General features: G+C 36.2%; 1 long non-coding RNA gene across 1 annotated transcript; it reads left to right on the top strand.

Moving 5' to 3' along the window:
• The first annotated feature begins 5,649 nt into the window (after nucleotides 1-5,649).
• LOC136228037 (uncharacterized) lies at nucleotides 5,650-9,370 on the top strand. Its single transcript, XR_010688380.1, has 3 exons — nucleotides 5,650-5,904; nucleotides 7,325-7,753; nucleotides 8,951-9,370. It is a non-coding gene; the product is annotated as an uncharacterized lncRNA (long non-coding RNA).
• The last annotated feature ends 10,770 nt before the right edge of the window (nucleotides 9,371-20,140 follow it).

The following is a 20,140-nucleotide window of genomic DNA, read 5'->3' as shown; positions in this document are numbered from 1 at the left end:
TACAACCGTATACCGTGCACTTGCGGAAATCGCTCAACAAGTTTTTGGCGCCGTTGCCGGGGAACGCCAAATTTTTTAACAAAAATTTAAATTTTTCGTGTTTTATTTCGAATCTAGGTTTATACATACTTATTTTAATTTTTGTAATTTACTAATTTATTTATTTTTCAAATTCTGTTTTGAAGGTAGTTTCGGTTCGTGTACGATTTCAGGTTCATACGCAGTTCTCGAAGTTCAGGCATTGTACCATACCCTATAGACCCAGAAATTGAAAAAACCATTAGAAAGAACAAGAAAAACAAAAACAAAACTCCATTAAACAAGTGAAATATACTCAGCGTACCTCAACTCTGATACCTAAACTTAACTAAGTATTAAAACTGAGTAATGACAAAATGTTCCAAGTATTGAACTACTTCTGAAGCTGACCTTAGACTCATTTCGATTAAATCTTAGAAGGTTTAGAATTGAACTAAGTCAGTAGATTCAAGCCTTAGTTTCACTCATTAAATCTTAGAAGGTTTAGAGTTGAACTAAGTCAGTAGATCCAACCCTTACGGGGGAGTATTTTCAGAAGAAAAGAAAAGGTCAACTATCATCGAGGAGCACAACACTGAGTTCCTTACTAAATACTTTTGCCAACATCAAAATGGGGGAGTTTGTTGAAACACATTTCCACATGATTTTGATTTGACAAAATTATTTAAGTTAATCCCATGATTAAACAATTAAATTTAAGTGCTTTGATTTAATTGTAATAATGAGTTTGTTCAATGTTGAGTAAGTTAAGTAACAAGAACAGGAACTAAAAATCTATAAGAAAAAACAAGACAAAGTCAGCAAAAGCAAGTCACACAGCAGAAGCTGAGTAGAATGCAACTCAGCCTTGTGAAAGAAATGTCTTCTTCAGAAACGCTTGAAGGCAAAGCCGCTGAGTCAAGCTGAGTAGTCGTCAGGTCAACGTCAATGATCCGTCAACTTGGAAGACAAGGTCTGACAAATTTCTGAAACAAATGAGAAGCCTCGGAAATCTGTCTTAAGGACCTTTTCGAGAAGCATGGACCATCTGATATTTACTAGAAGACAAGCCTGGCGCAAGAAGACAAACCTGGCGCAAGAAGACGAATCTGGCAAACCTGGCTCCTGACGAAAACAGAAGACAGGATTGGCCTGCAGCACTGAGTGCTGACCAAGTGGTGACGAATGAAGACCGTTTCCCCACAACGGCTATATCGGAATTCAAATCATTGGAGCTTCAGAAGTCACTATATATAGACAAGTTCATCACTTGGATTAAACAAGACAAAAAAGACAGACAAGCAAATCTTCACTAAGTCAAAATCCAAAATAGAAGTTGTCTGAAAAGAAAAAGCAAGCTCTTACACCAAACTCCAATCATTGTGTAAAATTCTAGATTGATTCAGTCATCTAAAGTGTTTTTTGTTGTATTAAGAATAATTTCTTATCATTTGTCAAAGGTTACAAAGGTGAAGCTGAGTATTTAGTTATAGTACTCAGTGGTAGAGAGAAGCTGGGTACTCGGTTATAGTATTCAGTGGTAGATAGGATTGAGTAGACGAATAGAGGATTGTACTCTTACATACTCAGTTGCTATTGTAAAAGGTTTGTGCTCTACCTTTAAAGAGCTCAGTAGAGGATTGAAAAAGATCGGAAGGATTCCGGGGACTAGACGTAGGCGGAGAGGCTGAACCAGGATAAGTCTGCTGAGTAACTTCTAACCCTTTCTCCTAATATATATATATGTATGTTATGCTTGCTTAAAATTACTCAGTAAATAATCTGTACTATCTGAAGCTGAGTAGTCTGAGTGTTGAGTTGGAAACTGACTTAAGTGTTACTTCCCAACTCACAATTGAAACAGCTCTAGTCAGTATCTGGTTACAGCTGTCTCACACCACACTCAGCCGTGCTGACCTAAAAATGAGTTAAATTATCAACCATCCAACTAAGTCAACATTATTAAGTGAAAAAGTTATATTAGTTCCTAACCCCCCTCCCCCTTTGGAACTAATCCTATTAAGTTACACGGGACCAACAATTTTGACTTCACCCTTTTGAATTCTCCGCATGCAGTCACGATTTATCATATCATGAGGGATACTTATATCTCCAACATCTTGTCCGCGATCTCTACTAAATAAGTCATCAAAATAAGACCTCCATCGTTCCTTGATATCCTTATCTCCAACTATGACTTTTTGGTCCACATCCTTCACACATTTAACTTTTCTGAGATCTCGCGTCTTCCTATCTCTCATCCGAGCAATTCAATATATGTCTCTTTCCCTTTCCTTCATATTCAATCTTGTATACAAATCCCGATTCACCTTGCTCTAGCATCTCGTATGACCTTATTTGCTTCCTTTTTAGCCTCTCTGTACTTTTCGTAGTTCTCATCACTCCTGCATTTTCCCAATATTTTATAGGATTCTCGCTTACTCTTTACTGCTTGTCGTACTTCTTTTGTCCACCAAGATGTGTCCTTACCCGGTGGCATGCTACCTTCGCTACCCGGTGAAAAACGTGATAAACGCAAAAATACGAAAACATGAGAAAATGCAAAAAAAAAACATGAAAACCTGAAAAACACAAAAAAAAGTGACAAAATGAAAAAAAAATAAAAAAACGTGAAAATACACGAAAATGCGAAAAAACAAAAAACCGTGAAAAAACAAAAAAAACACAAATGTGAATAGCATGAAAATGTGACAAAACACGAAAAAATGAAAATATGAACAGACATGAAAAACATGAAAAAACGTAAACAATGTGAAAACGCGACGAAAACGAAAAAAAAGATAACCGCAAACCATGAATAACACAAAAAATTGATAAGGTACGAAAAATACAAAAACGTTAAAAAATACAAAAAACGCAAAAAAAAAACATAAAATCGTGAGAACACGAAAAGAACACAAAAATGTGAAAAAACGTGAATAACACAAAAACTGACAAAATGCGAAAACTACAAAAATTTGAAAAAACATGAAAAACGAAAAAAACGAAAACCGTGAAAACACGAAAAATGGAAGAAAACACACAAAAAATACAAACCTAACAAAACGTGAAAAACGTGAAAACATATTTTTTCAGAGTTTCGGGTTTTTCGCTTTTTTCATGTTTTCCTGTTTTTCACATTTTTGTGTTTTTCGCATTTTCACCTTTTGTGTTTTTCACATTTTCACGTTTTTTTATGTTTTTTCTTGTTTTAATGGTTTCCATATTTTTTCAGGTTTCGTGTTTTTTACTTTTTCGTATTTCCATATTTTTTCACATGTTTTTTGTTTTTTTGCGTTTTCACGTTTTTTTCATGTATTTCGTATTTTCTTGCTTTCATGGATTTTTACTATATTTTTTCTATTTTTATAGTTTTTTTTGTTTTTATCAAGTTGTTACTGTTTTAAAATAATTTGAGGGTAAGGATGTCTTTTGACTTATAAAACTAGTTACTCCAACATATTTCATTTTTTTTAACCAAACTTAGGAATAAATATTCCTAAGGAATAGCTATTCTATTCTCTTCTATTCTATTCCTAAGGAATAACTATTCTCTTCCATTCTATTCAATTCCAGAACCAAGCAACACCTAAGAGTCAATTGTTTATATTACTTAGAGATGGTCTTAATTTGGCAATAGCTCCTCAAAAGATTCTCCATCATTTCTATTAATAGAAAGCCTCTCTCCACACTTATTGCATCTATCTCATTTGTTATTAATAATTTGTTATTGAAGAATCTCTCCTGTCACTATTGGTAAATATAACAATAATTAACAATTTTAATAACAAAATAATAAATAAGGAGTTAATACAATGAATATTGTTGGAGATGATATGTATTAATCACGTTTTAAATCATTAAGAGTCAATTGTCTATCAATTCTTTATACTGTTTATTTTTATTATTATTTTCAATTATTAGATAAACTCATATAAGCGAATTTTAATCTCCTAACAATTTCTTTAACAAGGCCATCATCCGAGATCTATGAGTTTTTCTTCTCTAACCACCAATAGTAGCTATTATGTTTGCAGCTCGACTATAACTTGCGATTAACATTTTTATCTTTTAAACTCATTAAAATATGTTATACGATTTTTTTTGTCTCATATGATACTTATTCTTTGCATATATGATGAATCTGATTAAAAGTAAAAAAAAAAAGCTCAGCTGTAGAAGGCTCAACTCTAGACATTAACGAACCAATACCGAGTAGACCCATGTTTGATATCGATTCGGCTCGTTAATATCCCTACAACCCATGTGCTCCAATTTTTAAACGTTACACATTTTAAGCATAAAGTCATCCATAAATCCTTAATTTTAGTTTTGCTTTATCTACCGCATAGAAGTCTTAAAATTAGACATAAAAAAGGCTTTGAGTATTTTTCTTCATTAATATAAAAATCGATTAACTTTTAACGACTTAAATAGTAGGTAACCTTTAATTGTAGAATGATAAAAATAATATTTTAAACAATTTTAATTCCTAAACTTATTTAAACTTTTTGGTTTTAATTAGGGGTGAGCAAAATAACCGGTAACCGATTACCAAACCGAAATTTTAGTTTGGTTCGGTTATTTTAACATTCTGGTTCGGTTCGGTTTTAATTTTAGCTTAGTTTGGTAATCGGTTATTGGTTCGGTTACTGAAAAAATATATCGGTAACCGAATTTATTATATAAATATAAAAAATATAATTTTACTTTTACATATATAAATAACTTATAAAATCCAATCCCTACAAAATATACTTTTATCTTTATATATATAAATTTTGGTTCATTAGTCTTTAATTTCTTCAATGGTAACTTTTATACAAGAGCATTATTTGAAAACTAATTAAATAAAAATATACAAAAATTAAATATTATGAGTTTTTGGTTATTCGGTCAGTAACCGACCGAACCGAAAATTTTCGGTTACCAATCTTATTTGGTTCCACTCGGTTATGAAAATAGCACCAACTTCGATTCGGTGAATCGAAAGTTCAGTTCGGTTAGTAACCGAACCAAACCGATACTCACCCCTGGTTTTAATTATGTTTCTTAATAGAAATGATTTGGCTTGCAGATAGTTTTTTTTTTTTTTTGGGTTTTTTTTCACTTAGTATAAATCAATGATATTTAACTGAACATTACGAAGAATATATAATTTGGAAGATGATTTATAATAGAAAGGACATCTGAGAGTCCATTTTGCAATATAATCTAATTTAATTATTATGGGCGTAAAGTTGTTAATTTGAGCTAATTTTATATATCATTAACAAAGGTCTTTCTTTAGTCATGAATTTCCTTATTTTTAATTCAAATCCCATTGAGCATTTGTAAAACAGTCAGAATATTATTATTCTTTTTAAGTTAATAATAATAATTAAGAAATGATATATTGTGATAATTTATATTATATTATCAATTGACGTGACAAATATATAGTTTGAATCATATATATATATTGGATTGTTGAAGATGGATTAATATCTCTATTTATTGGAGGGTTAATTTGTTAAAAAAGAATTAATCAAAGGACTATGATATAGTTTAACCCCAGACCCACAAACAAATTGATTTTGAAGATCTCCTTGTTTGGACAGGACAGACATAATTACGCTCCAATTACCAATTTTAGAGATGGAAGTTTTTGAATGATTAAAATGTCCTTGTTCTGGGCGGAAAAGGGTAATCAAGGGAAATTAAGAAAATCTTGCTACTATAAAATGGAGGCTTCACTGTAAAATTAGACGCAATCACTCACTCCCTCCATAGATGAACAAGTTTAAAAAAATAATATGAGGCTTTGCTCTCAGGGAGGCGGATGGGAGTTCTTGTAGGGTGGTTGCCGCCCCTCCCTAAATTGCAGCGGAGCTGATGATTTCAACGGTAGGTTTCATTATCAAATAAACCGCTTTACAGAGTCCGACTGAAAGATGCATGCGTCTAATTTCCGTGAACTTTCCGATTTATTGGCAGTGATGATCCTTTTCAATTTTCGAAATCAGACTGTGAAAAGGAACGATTCGATTTCAATGGTCGGTTTCTGTTCCTTTGTTCTTGTCTGATGAAAGGGGAATCTGAGCCTAGCAGAGCTTTGAAATCAATTTCTTTTGTCGAGATTATCAGTTAATAACCTCTGTTGTGTTTTGAATTTTACTTTCCAATTGTTTTAGGGTTTATATATGGATTTGCTACTATTTTTTTTTTCCTAAAAAGAAGATTCAATTTAGGAATTGGGTGTTTTTGTTTTCCAATTTAGGGGTATTTCTTGGGTTTAATGTAAGTAGTGAGTATAAGGAGTAAAGTTATTTTGATTTGGAGTCCTTTTTGAGATGGAAACAGGGAGATGTGAAGAACAATATCCGGTGAGGTGTTCTGAAGACTTGTCTTTTAGTTTATGCAGTGTGAATTTTAATGTGTTCCCATTCCTATGATGTGTTTTCCCTAAACTGGTTCTTCTAGTATGTATGTATGCAAATTTCATTGGATTGGACATATAGGGCTTGTGTGTTTTTGTTTTTGTTTGTTTGGTTCGGCTGTTGCTAATAAGTGGTATTTACCAGCTAAACCACACATGGTATAGGCATCGGAAATAGGCCATTTTTAGTTTCTGCAATTTCTGGAAATATTTGGCACTTTCATATCAAATATGGTTTTACTTTGATCACTCGCCAATTAGTGGCATGCTTTAGTAAGGATTAAATGCATAAGCTAAAAATTGGTTATTTTCCTATATGTAAGATGTTGTATTAACTATATAAGAAAAATGTTGAGAACTGAATAAGATAATGTTAGATTATATTAACCACGAATTTATTAGAAAGACATAGAACTTTCAGCTAAGTAATCACTAAGGAAATTCATCATTAAATAGTTGCTTAGGTTTCATTTGCCTATAATTTTAGAATCTGTTTGGTTCAGCTAGTGTTGTTAGCTGGTAAATATTAATTCCAAAATAGCGATAAGTAGATGTTTTTCCTTCCTAACTAAACACGTCATATCTATTGATTGGCATAAAACAATAAAAAGAAGCTAAACAGACACGAAATGGTATTGAAGTTAATACTATTTTGTATTATATGCCAAGTTTCTTTGAACATTACATGCCATGGATTATTTTGGTTTAAGCACATAGAATTTGAAATTTTATCAGCCATTCTCAAGTTTCGTGTTGGAGCTCCGTTTAATTATTCGATTGCCTTATTTCGATGTGGTACTTTTTGACATGTTTCTACATCTCCGTTCTGATTTCCTCCAACTAATCATCTACCAAAACCGAAGCTCGATCCACTCTATGTTCTTGCAGGTAAAAGCAAGGAAGGATCTGATGGGGCATCGAGCATCATCATCGTCTCTATGTTCTTACGGTACATACTTTTTCTCTTTACTTTTTTTATGAAAAGCTCCGACTATAAAACGGACAGCAAAGGGAAAGAAAGAAAAGCTTCTGACGAGAAAACCGAAGCTCGATCGACTCTATTTTCTTGCAGGTAAAAGCAGGGAAGGATCTGATGGGGCATCGAGCATCATCATCGTCTCTATGTTCTTACGGTACATACTTCTTCTCTTTACTTTTTTTATGAAAAGCTCCGACTATAAAACGGACAGCAAAGGGAAAGAAAGAAAAGCTTCCGACGAGAAAACCGAAGCTCGATCGACTCTATGTTCTTGCAGGTAAAAGCAGGGAAGGATCTGAAGGGGCATCGGGCATCATCATCGTCTCTATGTTCTTACGGTACAAACTTCTTTTCTTTACAATTTTTTACATTTTTTATGAAAAGCTCCGACTATAAAATGGAAGCTCGACTCCAAAGTTTAACTGGTTTAAAAAAAATAAGGTAATTGATTAGAGGTAAGAATATGAGGCCTTGCTCTCAGGGAGGCGGATGGGAGTTCTTGTAGGGTGGTTGCCGCCCCTCCCTGAACTGCTGCGGAGCCGATGATTAATTTCACGGGTGGGTTTCATTATCAAATAAACCGCTTTACAGAGTCCCACAGAAAGATGCATGCATCTAATTCCCCTGAACTTTCGATTTATTGGCAGTGATGATCCTTTTCAATTTTCGAAATCAGACTATGAAAAGGAACGATTCTATTTCAATGGTGGGGTTATTCGGAAGTTGATCGTTCCGTATAGCAGCCATGGTCGTTTTTGTTCCTTTGTTCTTGTCTGATGAAAGGGGAATCTGAGCCTAGCAGAGCTTTAAAATCAATTTCTTTTGTCGAGATTGAATACCTGTGTTGTGTTTTTGAATTTTACTTTCCAGGTGTTTTAGGGTTTGTATATGGATTTGCTACTATTTTTTTGTCCTAAAACGAGTAATCGATTTAGGAATTGGTTGTTTTTTGTTTCCAATTTTGGGATATTTGTTGGGTTTAATATATGTAGGAGTATAAGGGGAAAGTTATTTTGATTTGGAGTCGTTTTTTAGGTGGAAACAGGGAGATGTCAGGTGAAGTGTTCTGAAGACTAAACTTGTATTTTAGTTTATGCATATGATTGATTTCTCTTCCCAAGTAAACTGGCTCATCTGGTATATATACGTATGCACATTTCATTGGATTGGACATATTGGGCTTATATATGGAATTTCATTTGAATTTTACTTTCCAAGGGTTTATATATACGTATGCAAATTTCATTTTGGTGTTTGTTTCAGCAATTTCTGAAAATATTTGGCATTTTATATCTACATTTGCCTATTATTTGCGATGTTTCTTTGAGCAGTACTTGCCATAGATTATTTTGGTGTAAGCATATAGAATTTGAAATTTTAAACTCAAGATGCAATCTTTTCGTATACAAGAATATTGGAGCTTCCATCGCCTTATTTCGATGTGGTACATTTTGAATGTTTCTACATTGATCTCCCTTGTTCTACAGATTCAACCTTATGTATGTTGTCATGAAACTATTCATTTTCATATGCAGCTCTGTGGCTAATCAATTGCCAACGGATTTCATCATTGACATAGCTAGGGGATGTAAGGTTCTAAGAAACTGGTTTTGCAGTTTCCTCTTCTGTGGAAATGTGCACGCTTGCAGATGTCGCCTACAGCTGCCAGTGAAGATAACTGTGATCAAGTTGACATTTCTGATATCATGATCTTTGACAATGGAAGAAGAACCAAGCAAAAACTGCTCGTGGAAGGTGGAAGCAAGGAGCGGCGTTAAAGATAACAATAGGAATAGGAATGGACTCAAATTCCACATAAAAGAAATGGAGAAAGAACAATTACACTATTAATAAGATGTATTTTTAATATATATGTGGTATTTTGTTTATGACAAATTGATACTTGTGATTTTAGATGTTAGTAAAAAAATGATTTTTTCCCGTAACAGAATTGAAGCCGGAGGATATTTTTGATATATATATTGAAAATAATGCTGTGGTATACAATATTTATGTCCAGTCAATTTTTGTCATATAATTCATTTAGAAAAAAATAAAAAATAACACTCACAAGAGAAGATAAATCTCAATCGGCAACAATGGTGACTTGATATTATTTTGTGTATTTATAAAAATGCCAAATGAAATAGCTAACACAAAAAAGTGACTGGACAAAAAATTATGTGTTACTAAAAAGTCCTGATATATATTTTCTTCTTGGCTAATATTGAAACTACAAGTATTATTCTGTAACAAAAAAAAATACAACAATCCTAAAAGTGTTGAAATCTGAAATCACGGGGTTTATTTTTGCTCTTATCCCTATTACTATTATATACTAGTCGAAAACCCGTGCGATGCACGTGGTATGAAACTTTTATATAATTTAGATAAATAAATAAAATGACATATTTACTTTAAAATAATTTTATATCATGCTATGATAAAAATTTATATTATGTATATTTGAAATTAATATATATTTTTTAATGATAATTCAAATTAAATTAATTTTAAAAATAATTGTCTACTTTTTTTTATAGAATTTTAACTAAAGATGAATGATTTATTTATTTTTACAAAATTCAATGATTTGTACTTTTTAGGAATTTTAATATATTTTCATATTCCAAATATTCTGTGAAACAATAATAATAAAATAGCAGATTAATTAAGAAATATATTAGAATATAATAAAAAACCAAAAATTAAATTAAGCTATAATTAAAATTAAATATTATATTTACGATACAAAAGAATTACAATATAGGTTAAACAAAAATTGAATTAAACTACAATTAAAATTAAATATTATATCTACGATACAAAAGAATTACAATCTATGTTAAAATGAAAGCAACATCAATATATTATTCTATAAACTATTACAATCAATACTTTTCTAATGTTGCATATGAAGAAATTTTATCAATTCAATATGTTACATATAAAAAAAAATAAAATTCGTAAGAATTAGTCACAAATTCATCTTGATGATAATTATTTTGGTTGATGGAATTTCATGATCACCAAGTATTCGAGTTCAATTATTCATTCTGTTACAATAACCCAATATATCTAATTGAATCAGTTTAAGATGATGATTTCTCCTATTTTCATCTCGTAATATCTCATCAAGACATTCGATCAATTTGTTCTTCATTCTTTCACTATATAGAATATCATCCATACTCGCAGATATCACTTATTTGACTTCATTAATATTTTCTAATAATTATATATTCTTGAATTTTGTAAGTAAGAAAAACAAACAAAAGAATTGAAAAAAAATGAAGGAACAAAAAAGATAATTAGGAGAGAACCATCTTCCTCTCGTTTTTTTTTTTGAAAATAAGAGAGAATGTCGAGACATAAGCGTATAAAGAGGAGAGTGAAAATATTTTTTGCCCATTAATTAAACATTTTATTTTTTCTTAATGAAGTATTAAGTCCATAAATTAATTTTAGTTAAATAGAATTAAATCGTAATTGTAACCACTCAGTACAAAAAAACGTTTTATAATTAATATGTGAAATTAATTATATTAATTAGAATCATTATGCTCAACATTTGAGAATTTGAAGAGATTCAAATAATAATATTTTCTTAATTAATATTTTTCAATAATTTGTCCTATGATCATATTTCATTTTCATCTGTTAAAAACTCTTGAAATACTAACAATTTTGTACGAATCATAATGTAATAGTTAAAAATTATATAAGCCAATGTTGCAAAAGCAATTATCTCAATATCCATAATTAATGTACATTTTTAGGATTTTGAGCATCAAAATTTATTTTTATTTACCTTGATTTTGAATTCGTATCTAGCATAATCCACATTCTTCAAGAATAAACATCTTATCAAACGTATTAGACGCTTACAATCTCCTTGTCTAGAAAATTGGGAAAAAATAACTTCTTGATAATAATAATAATAATAATATAACATAATTTATATTGAAATAAACTTCATTGTAAGTATAATATTCCAATATCTCTTTAATATTTTATTTAATATGTCTCAAACTTCAATGAACAACTATCGTGTGAAACTTTATATCTATTTATACCAAAATGCATAAAAATAAAAAATACAATCCATATCAATTAGCTAAACTCAAACTAAAAAAATTAGTGGATTTCAACATGTTCTGAATTAGAAAAATTAATCTAACTTCAATTAAAACTAAAAATTGAGTTCATAAAAAGCCGAAAATCTAAATTTTAATTAGAGTTAACAATCAAAACGATAACACCTAGGAACGTATACTAAAAAAGAATGCAAATATACAAAATCTTTATTTTAGTCATTTTGAAAAATAAATAAATAAAAAAAGAAAACATGGATAAGATAGCGAGAGGTGTGGAATCTGGATAACGACAGAAATGGAATTTCATAATAAAGCCGAAAATCTAAATTTTAGTTAAGAGTTAGCAATCGAAATGATAACACCTAGCAACATATACTAAAAAAGAATACAAATTTACAAAATCTTTATTTTAGTCATTTTGAAAAAAAAGACAAATAAAAAAGAAAACATGGATAAGGTAGCGAGAGGTATGGAACCTGGGTAATGACAGAAATGGAATTTCATCTCTGAAAAATGAAACTATAACAACTATTGTTTAATAAAAAGAAAACAACAACACAATTGAGAACAAAAATAATTACAACATATGAAAAAAAAATCGAATAATTACCTTGAGAAACATAAGAATTTCTTGTAATTTTTGACACTTTTGTGTTTTCCGGTTTTAGTTGTTCATGCATCTTCTATTTCTGCCGGATTTCTTTAATTGAAGCTATCAGTTTGGAAAAAAAAGACAAATAAAAAAGAAAACATGGATAAGATAGCGAGAGGTATAGAACCTGGGTAACAACAGAAATGAATCTGAAAGATGAAACTATAACAACTATTGTTTAATAAAAATAAAACAACAACATAATTGAGAACAAAATAACTACAACATATGAAAAAAAATCGAATATTTACCTTCAGAAATATAATACTATCTATCGTGACCAATGAATATAATGGTGAAATACTATCTATCACGCTTTATATAGAAGTTTATTTGTGACTTTTGGATTTCCTTTGCTTTGTGTTTTTTCATCTTCCCGTAACTCTTGCTTTCTTTTATTATTTTAATTAATAGGCTAGTAATTATTTAATATATTATAAATATAAATTTGTTATTTTTAATTAATTAAATATTTATTTTTAATTAATTAAATATTTTTAATCTGATTTTTTACTACGTTGACAACTCATCAAAAAGACCTCTAAAACACTTCTTCTCATTTCTCTCTGCTTCCATAATTATATATAGTATAGATTGATTAAACAACCTTAAAAATGTTTGTATTCATTTAATCCATATGTTTTTCTAAATATTTCTAATTTTTAACTATACTAATGTAAATACTTAACAATGAAACTATGTTTCAAAAAAAAAAAAAAATGAAACTAAGTTTTTTGTCATTTTGTCACTTAATTTCAGTATTAGTGATTTCAGTTCAGTAAAAAAGAACAAGACCTAAGTGTTATATATCAAAATCACTCGAGAAATTCAATGCAATTTTAAAAAAGAAATAGATTGCTGTTTTTTTTAATGGAGTTAGTGGCAAAGTTTTTTTTTATCACAAATTGTTAGTACATTAAATAAAATTTATAGATAAATGATATGTCACATACTGAGCTTACAATTAGCTAGTGGATGTAAATGATTTGACCAACGATGATTCAATATTGATTTAGATAGCAAGTTTGATGTAGGGTGAAATCGACTGAGGATTTTAATCTTAAATCCACAAAGAATGCAATCTTCTCAAGCTATACTTGAAGGTTGAGTTAATCCAAAGGATAGAAATCCAAGCTCTCAAGGAGGCTATAAGTTTAATTCTTCAAAAGTTGAGAACATTACAAAATATGGGAGTTTAAATACTATCCCTCAAATCAAAGAGAAAGACCCAAAAGCCTATGAATAGGGTTTTGGTTAACACTTGGATAAGAGGGTAAAATAGGGAGAATGGTAGTCTAGTAAATAAGTCATAGTGGCAATACAGTAAATAAGGTGTCACAGAAATGGTCCCCCAATGTAAGAACTTGGAGGAGAAGTAGTCTCCAGGTCATGATACGCCCCGCGTATCGGATCTTACGCCCCGCGTGAAAAGGCTCCTGGACTTCAGGAGGTTGGCTCGAGTTCAGTACGCGAGGCGTCCTGCGGAATACGCCCCGCGTTAGAAAGCTCCTGATTTGGTTGCTCGGTGTCACGCGAGGCGTCCTGTGGACCACGCCCCGCGTTATGAGGTTCCAGGAAATGGCAGACCAGCGGAGTGGAATCTACGCGGGGCGTCCAAGGGTTGCGCCCTGCGTGTTTAACCTCCTGGAACTTTTCTTGCTTCATGTGACCAATCACGCCCCGCGTGGCAAAGGATGCGTCCCGCGTCACCAACTGACCTGGTCTTTCATCCAAGACCACCATTCCCACGCCTTGCGTCAGGTTGGACACGCCCCACGTGTTCTCTGTTTTGGGTCGTTCCTTGCTCTCTTTGAGTGGGTTCTCCCGGGTGGCCTCTAGTAGTTCCGGACTCGGGCTTAGGGATAAGATGCCCTCATCATTCTCCCCTTCTTCGAAAGAGTCGGGTCCCACCTCGGTGACCTTGGTCGGAAACGTTCCCTCCGGCTTCCACAAGCTAAGGTCATGCACATTAAAAGAAGAAGACATCTTCCCAAGCCAGTTGGGAAGGGTTAGTTGGTAGGCATTGGCACTCATCTTCTTGGTGATTTGAAACGGACCGTACTTCCTCGGCCTCAATTTACTACTAGGGGCGTGCATGAGTCGCTCCTTCCCCAAATACACCATTACTTCATCCCCCACTTTAAATTGCACATCTCTTCGGTGCTCGTCAACTTTGGCCTTGTTCTTACTATTCTTCTTCTCGATACTATTCCGTACTTCTTGGTGCATTAGGTGGTAGTCATTGGCCAAATTCCGGGCTGCCACACTCTTCTCCTCTACCTTCGGAATCTCCCCCAAATCAAGTGAATGGTTAGGGGCCTTGGTGTACACCACTTCGAATGGTGACTTCCCGGTGGTTGAACTTACGGCTGAGTTATAGGCGAACTCGGCTTGGGCGATCACATAATCCCACATCTTGGGCCGATCTCGGCACTTGCTCCGCAATAGATTTCCCAAAGTCCGATTCACCACCTCGGTTTGTCCATCCGTTTGGGGGTGAGCTGTGGTGCTAAACTTCAAGGTAGTTCCCAAAATAGCCCAAAGAGTTCGCCAAAAGTGGCTAACAAACTTCGTGTCCCGATCCGACACTATACTCTTTGGAACCCCATGTAATCTCACTACCTCCCGGAAGAAGAGCTTAGCAATGGCGGTGGCGTCATTAGTCTTCCGACATGGAATGAAATGAGCCATCTTTGAGAACCTATCCACCACCACGAAGATCGAATCCATTCCCCGTTGGGTCCTTGGCAGCCCCAATACGAAATCCATCGAGAGATCCTCCCAAATAGTTTCCGGAATTGGTAAGTGCATACGTAATCCGGCATTGGTGGTATGCCCCTTGGAGCCTTGACAATTCTCACATCGCTCAACGATATATGCCACATCTTCCCTCATCTTGGGCCAAAAGTACCGGGAACTAACTGCTTCCAAGGTTTTGTCCCTACCAAAATGACCGCCCAACACTCCACCATGTAGCTCTCGAATCACCCTTTCTCGTATAGACGTGTGTGGGAGGCACAGCTGGCTACCCTTCATGAGAAATCCGTCCACAAGCTGATATCCACCCTCTTCGATGCCTCTTCTACACTTCTCCCATTCAATACTAAAGTCGGTGTCATCTTCGTATTCTCCCTTGATGTGCTCAAAATCTGTCAACTCCAATGCCACTGTTTTCATAAGCGCAACCCTCCGGCTCAAAGCATCCGCCACCTTATTCTGTTGACCCGATTTGTGTAGAAGTCGATAAGGAAACTTATCCACAAATGCGGACCACCTAGCATGCATGGAGCTTCGGATTTGCTTTTGACTCCCCAAGTACTTAAGGGCTTGGTGATCGGTGTACAACATGAATTCCTTCCCAATAAGGTAGTGCTCCCACGTCTTGAGAGCCCTCACTACCGCATAGAACTCCTTATCATAAGTGGCCCATTTCTGCCTTGAGTCACACAATTTCTCGCTGAAATACGCTATGGGCCTCTTTTCTTGCATTAACACTCCCCCAACTCCAACGCCACTAGCGTCACACTCCACCTAAAAGAGCTTCTCGAAGTCCGAAAAAGCTAACACCGGAGCGGTACTTAACTTCTCCTTAATCAAGGCAAAACTATTCTCTTGCTCATCTTCCCACTTGAAACCTCTACCCTTCTTCAAGCATTCGGTCATAGGAGCCACGATAGCGCTGAAATTCCGGATGAACCGCCTATAGAACGTAGCCAACCCGTGGAAACTCCTAATATCCCCAACTGTCTTCGGAGTCGGCCACTCCCGGATAGCTCTCACTTTCTCTTCATCCACACGAATCCCACTCCTACTGACCACATACCCAAGGAACACCAAGCTCTCCATCACAAAATCACACTTCTTAGTGTTGGCAAAGAGTTGGTTTTCCCGGAGCAAGGTTAATACGGTTCTCAAGTGCTCTACATGCTCTTCTAGGGTCTTACTATGGATGAGGATATCATCAAAGTAGACCACCACAAACTTCCCAATCACCGGACGCAACACTTGGTTCATCAATCTCATGAAAGTGCTCGGTGCATTGGTCATCCCGAATGGCATCACTAGCCACTCATATAGCCCATCCCGCGTCTTAAACACCGTCTTCCATTCATCTCCTGCCTTGATTCGGATTTGGTGATATCCACTCCTCAAGTCGATCTTCGAAAAGACCTTGGAGCCACTCAACTGATCGAGCATATCATCAAGTCGGGGAATCGGGAACTTGTACCGGATTGTAATCTTGTTGATGGCTCGGCTATCCACACACATTCTCCACGACCCATCCTTTTTGGGTGTCAACAAAGCCGGCACAGCATATGGGCTCATGCTTTCCCTAACATACCCCATCTTAATCAACTCATCCACCTTCTCCTTTATTACCTCACTCTCCTTGGGACTCATCCGGTAGTGGGGAAGACTAGGCAAGCTAGCTCCCGACACTAGATCAATGTGGTGTTGGATGTCCCGTAGGGGTGGTAATCCATCCGGTAACTCTTCCGGGAAGACATCTCAGAATTCATTGAGTAATCTCCCCACTTCCTCCGGAACCTCTTCAGTTTCACTCCCCACACTTTCCGTCGGTGGGCTCGCCTTCACCATCACTACATAAACCGTTTGACTTTCCTCACACTCGTTAATAAACGCCTTGTGAGTTGGGCAAACGATCAAGGTAGATTTCCCTTTATCTGTGGGCTCCCCCGATAGAGGGGTTAGAACATATCTGATGCCGTCCTTCATAAAATGATAGGTGTTCTTTCTCCCGGCATGGGTGGCGTCTCTATCAAATTGCCACGGACGTCCCAACAGTAAATGACACGCATCCATCTCCACCACATCACAATAAACCTCATCCCGGCACTCCCCTATCTCAAGAGGGAACTTACATCTTTGAGTGACCTTCATTGCTCCGACATCCTTGATCCACCCCACACTATACGGACTAGGGTGCGCCTCAAGCTCCAATCCAAACCTCTTGGCAGCGGTATCACTAATAATGTTCTCTTGGCTCCCACTATCAATGATCACATTGCACTTCACCCCTTGCACTAGACATCGGGTTCGGAATAATTGGTGTCGTTGATCCGAAGCTATTCGACTTGAGACTAGGAGCCTCCTCACTACGTGTATGGCATGGCCCCCATCATACTCTTCCCCATACTCATCCTCAACAGGATCACAACAAACATCCCCCTCGTCATCATAGTCCTCGTCATCCTCATACCGCTCAACCATATTGGCACTTCTTCTCTTGGGGCATTCATTGGAATGGTGGCCCGGCTCATTGCATCGGAAGCACTTGAATGGAGCCGATTTAGCATAAGGGTTGTTACCCCTAGGGGGTTGTGTCGCCTTAAAAGGCCTCACATCTCCGCTAGGTGCTCTTCCCGTACTTGGCGCTTTGGGGTCGCTTGAACTTGCGATTCCTTTACCCTTATCTATCCCCTTGGGAACTCCTCTCCCTCCATAGGTACTCTCGGTTCCAGCCCTTCTATAACCTTCTCGACCCCTCAAACTCAGTTGTGCTTCGGCCTTCAATGCCAAGTTACGAGCATCTTGCACCCGAATGACCATTTGCGTCCCAATCCGATCTTGGATGTTGTACCTCAATCCTTCAAGATACCTTGAAGTCTTTTGGCTTTCGGTTTCCGACAAGTTAGCCCTTGCCGAAAGCCGCAAGAACTCCGAGGTGTACTCGTGCACACTTCTAGCGCCTTGAGAACAATTCCGATAGGAACTGTAGATGTACTGCTCATAATCGGGTGGTAGAAACCGTTCCCGCAACATCGACTTCATCCTCAACCAAGACCTAATCGGTTCCCTTCCTCCTCTTCTTCTCCCTTCCTTAACATTATCCCACCAAACTGACGCTCCTCCTTTCAATCTGTAAGCAACTAGACGAACCTTCCTATCTTCCGGTATTCCCGAATAATCAAAGAACCGCTCCACTTCTAGCAGCCAATCAAGGAAGCCCTCTATATCAAGTTCTCCCCCAAATGAAGGTAAGTCCACTTTCAGTTTGAAAGCGTCATCCCGCTTAAAGTTACCACCACACTCCCTTCTCATATTCGGCTCTCTAACATATCCGCCTCTCCCATTACCTCGGTCTTCATACGGATCATTCAAACCCACATTTTCTCTCTCGTAACCACCTACAACATCATTATGCACAATATCCATATTCCCGGCACGCACATGCGTGGGACCAACAACATCATTCACATGCACATCATGTCTAGGCCTACCATTCATGGCATTTTCATCAATTCTAATCCCCATATTCCTAGCAATCCTAGGCATATCATAATCATCAAAGAACTCCCCATCACTATCACTATCCACATTTCTAATGGTTACGGGATTAGTCCGCCTTACCTCTTGAACCCGAGGGTCCATCACTTGTGGTGCATAGGTTATCCGTGGTGGTGGTGTTGGTTGCCTTTCAAGTAGACGGTGGGTTTGTTCTTCTTGTCTCCGGTGAGGCTCTCCGGCGGGTTGGATTTGACTATTCCGAAACTCAAGAATAAGTCTCTCCGTATCTAGACGTCTTTCTCTTCGTTCCGTTTCTTGCCTCTCTTCCAACTCACTCATCTTGTCATTTATGGCTTTCAAGCTTGATTCTAGAGCTTCAAGCCTTTGTTCTTGAGTCCCAATGGTGTCGGTGGTGATACGTGGTTGAACCATCTCCGAGAAGAAGTCTCCGATCAAGGAAAACGACTCGGCTCTGATACCAACTGATGTAGGGTGAAATCGACTGAGGATTTTAATCTTAAATCCACAAAGAATGCAATCTTCTCAAGCTATACTTGAAGGTTGAGTTAACCCAAAGGATAGAAATCCAAGCTCTCAAGGAGGCTATAAGTTTAATTCTTCAAAAGTTGAGAACATTACAAAATATGGGAGTTTAAATACTATCCCTCAAATCAAAGAGAAAGACCCAAAAGCCTATGAATAGGGTTTTGGTTAACACTTGGCTAAGAGGGTAAAATAGGGAGAATGGTAGTCTAGTAAATAAGTCATAGTGGCAATACAGTAAATAAGGTGTCACAGAAATGGTCCCCCAATGTAAGAACTTGGAGGAGAAGTAGTCTCCAGGTCATGATACGCCCCGCGTATCGGATCTTACGCCCCGCGTGAAAAGGCTCCTGGACTTCAGGAGGTTGGCTCGAGTTCAGTACGCGAGGCGTCCTGCGGAATACGCCCCGCGTTAGAAAGCTCCTGATTTGGTTGCTCGGTGTCACGCGAGGCGTCCTGTGGACCACGCCCCGCGTTATGAGGTTCCAGGAACTGGCAGACCAGCGGAGTGGAATCTACGCGGGGCGTCCAAGGGTTGCGCCCTGCGTGTTTAACCTCCTGGAACTTTTCTTGCTTCATGTGACCAATCACGCCCCGCGTGGCAAAGGATGTGCCCCGCGTCACCAACTGACCTGGTCTTTCATCCAAGACCACCATTCCCACGCCTTGCGTCAGGTTGGACACGCCCCGCGTGTTCTCTGTTTTGGGTCGTTCCTTGCTCTCTTTGAGTGGGTTCTCTCGGGTGGCCTCTAGTAGTTCCGGACTCGGGCTTAGGGATAAGATGCCCTCATCAAAGTTGCTTAAACTAGAGATTTCAATGTACGCAAAGAGCTTTAATTGGGAGAGAATCTATTTATAGGATACTTAACGAATCTCGAACCGAGAAATCGTATAAACTATAAAAAAACATTCATTTAGATAATTATTCTACCGTATTAAACTTGAATGTAACTCATTTCAAAAAATATCTCAAAAAATAAGTGAATTATCTAGTACTTATAAATAAAAATTACATTTTTTACTCTGCAATATAAAATATTAAACACTCTATCAATCTTTTTGCTTTTCATCTTCTTCATTTGTTAGTGTTCTCTCCAAAGTCCCTTAAAAATTCTTAACAAAGTTTACAATTTAGGAAAAAGAATAAGTTTGGTGTTTCTTTTTCCTCCTCTCTTCTACTTCTT

The sequence above is a fragment of the Euphorbia lathyris genome, chromosome 4, assembly GCF_963576675.1.
Source record: "Euphorbia lathyris chromosome 4, ddEupLath1.1, whole genome shotgun sequence".
Taxonomy (NCBI): domain Eukaryota; kingdom Viridiplantae; phylum Streptophyta; class Magnoliopsida; order Malpighiales; family Euphorbiaceae; genus Euphorbia; species Euphorbia lathyris.
The sequence above is the reverse complement of the archived record's forward strand: the minus strand, read 5'-3'. Positions and strand labels throughout refer to the sequence as shown.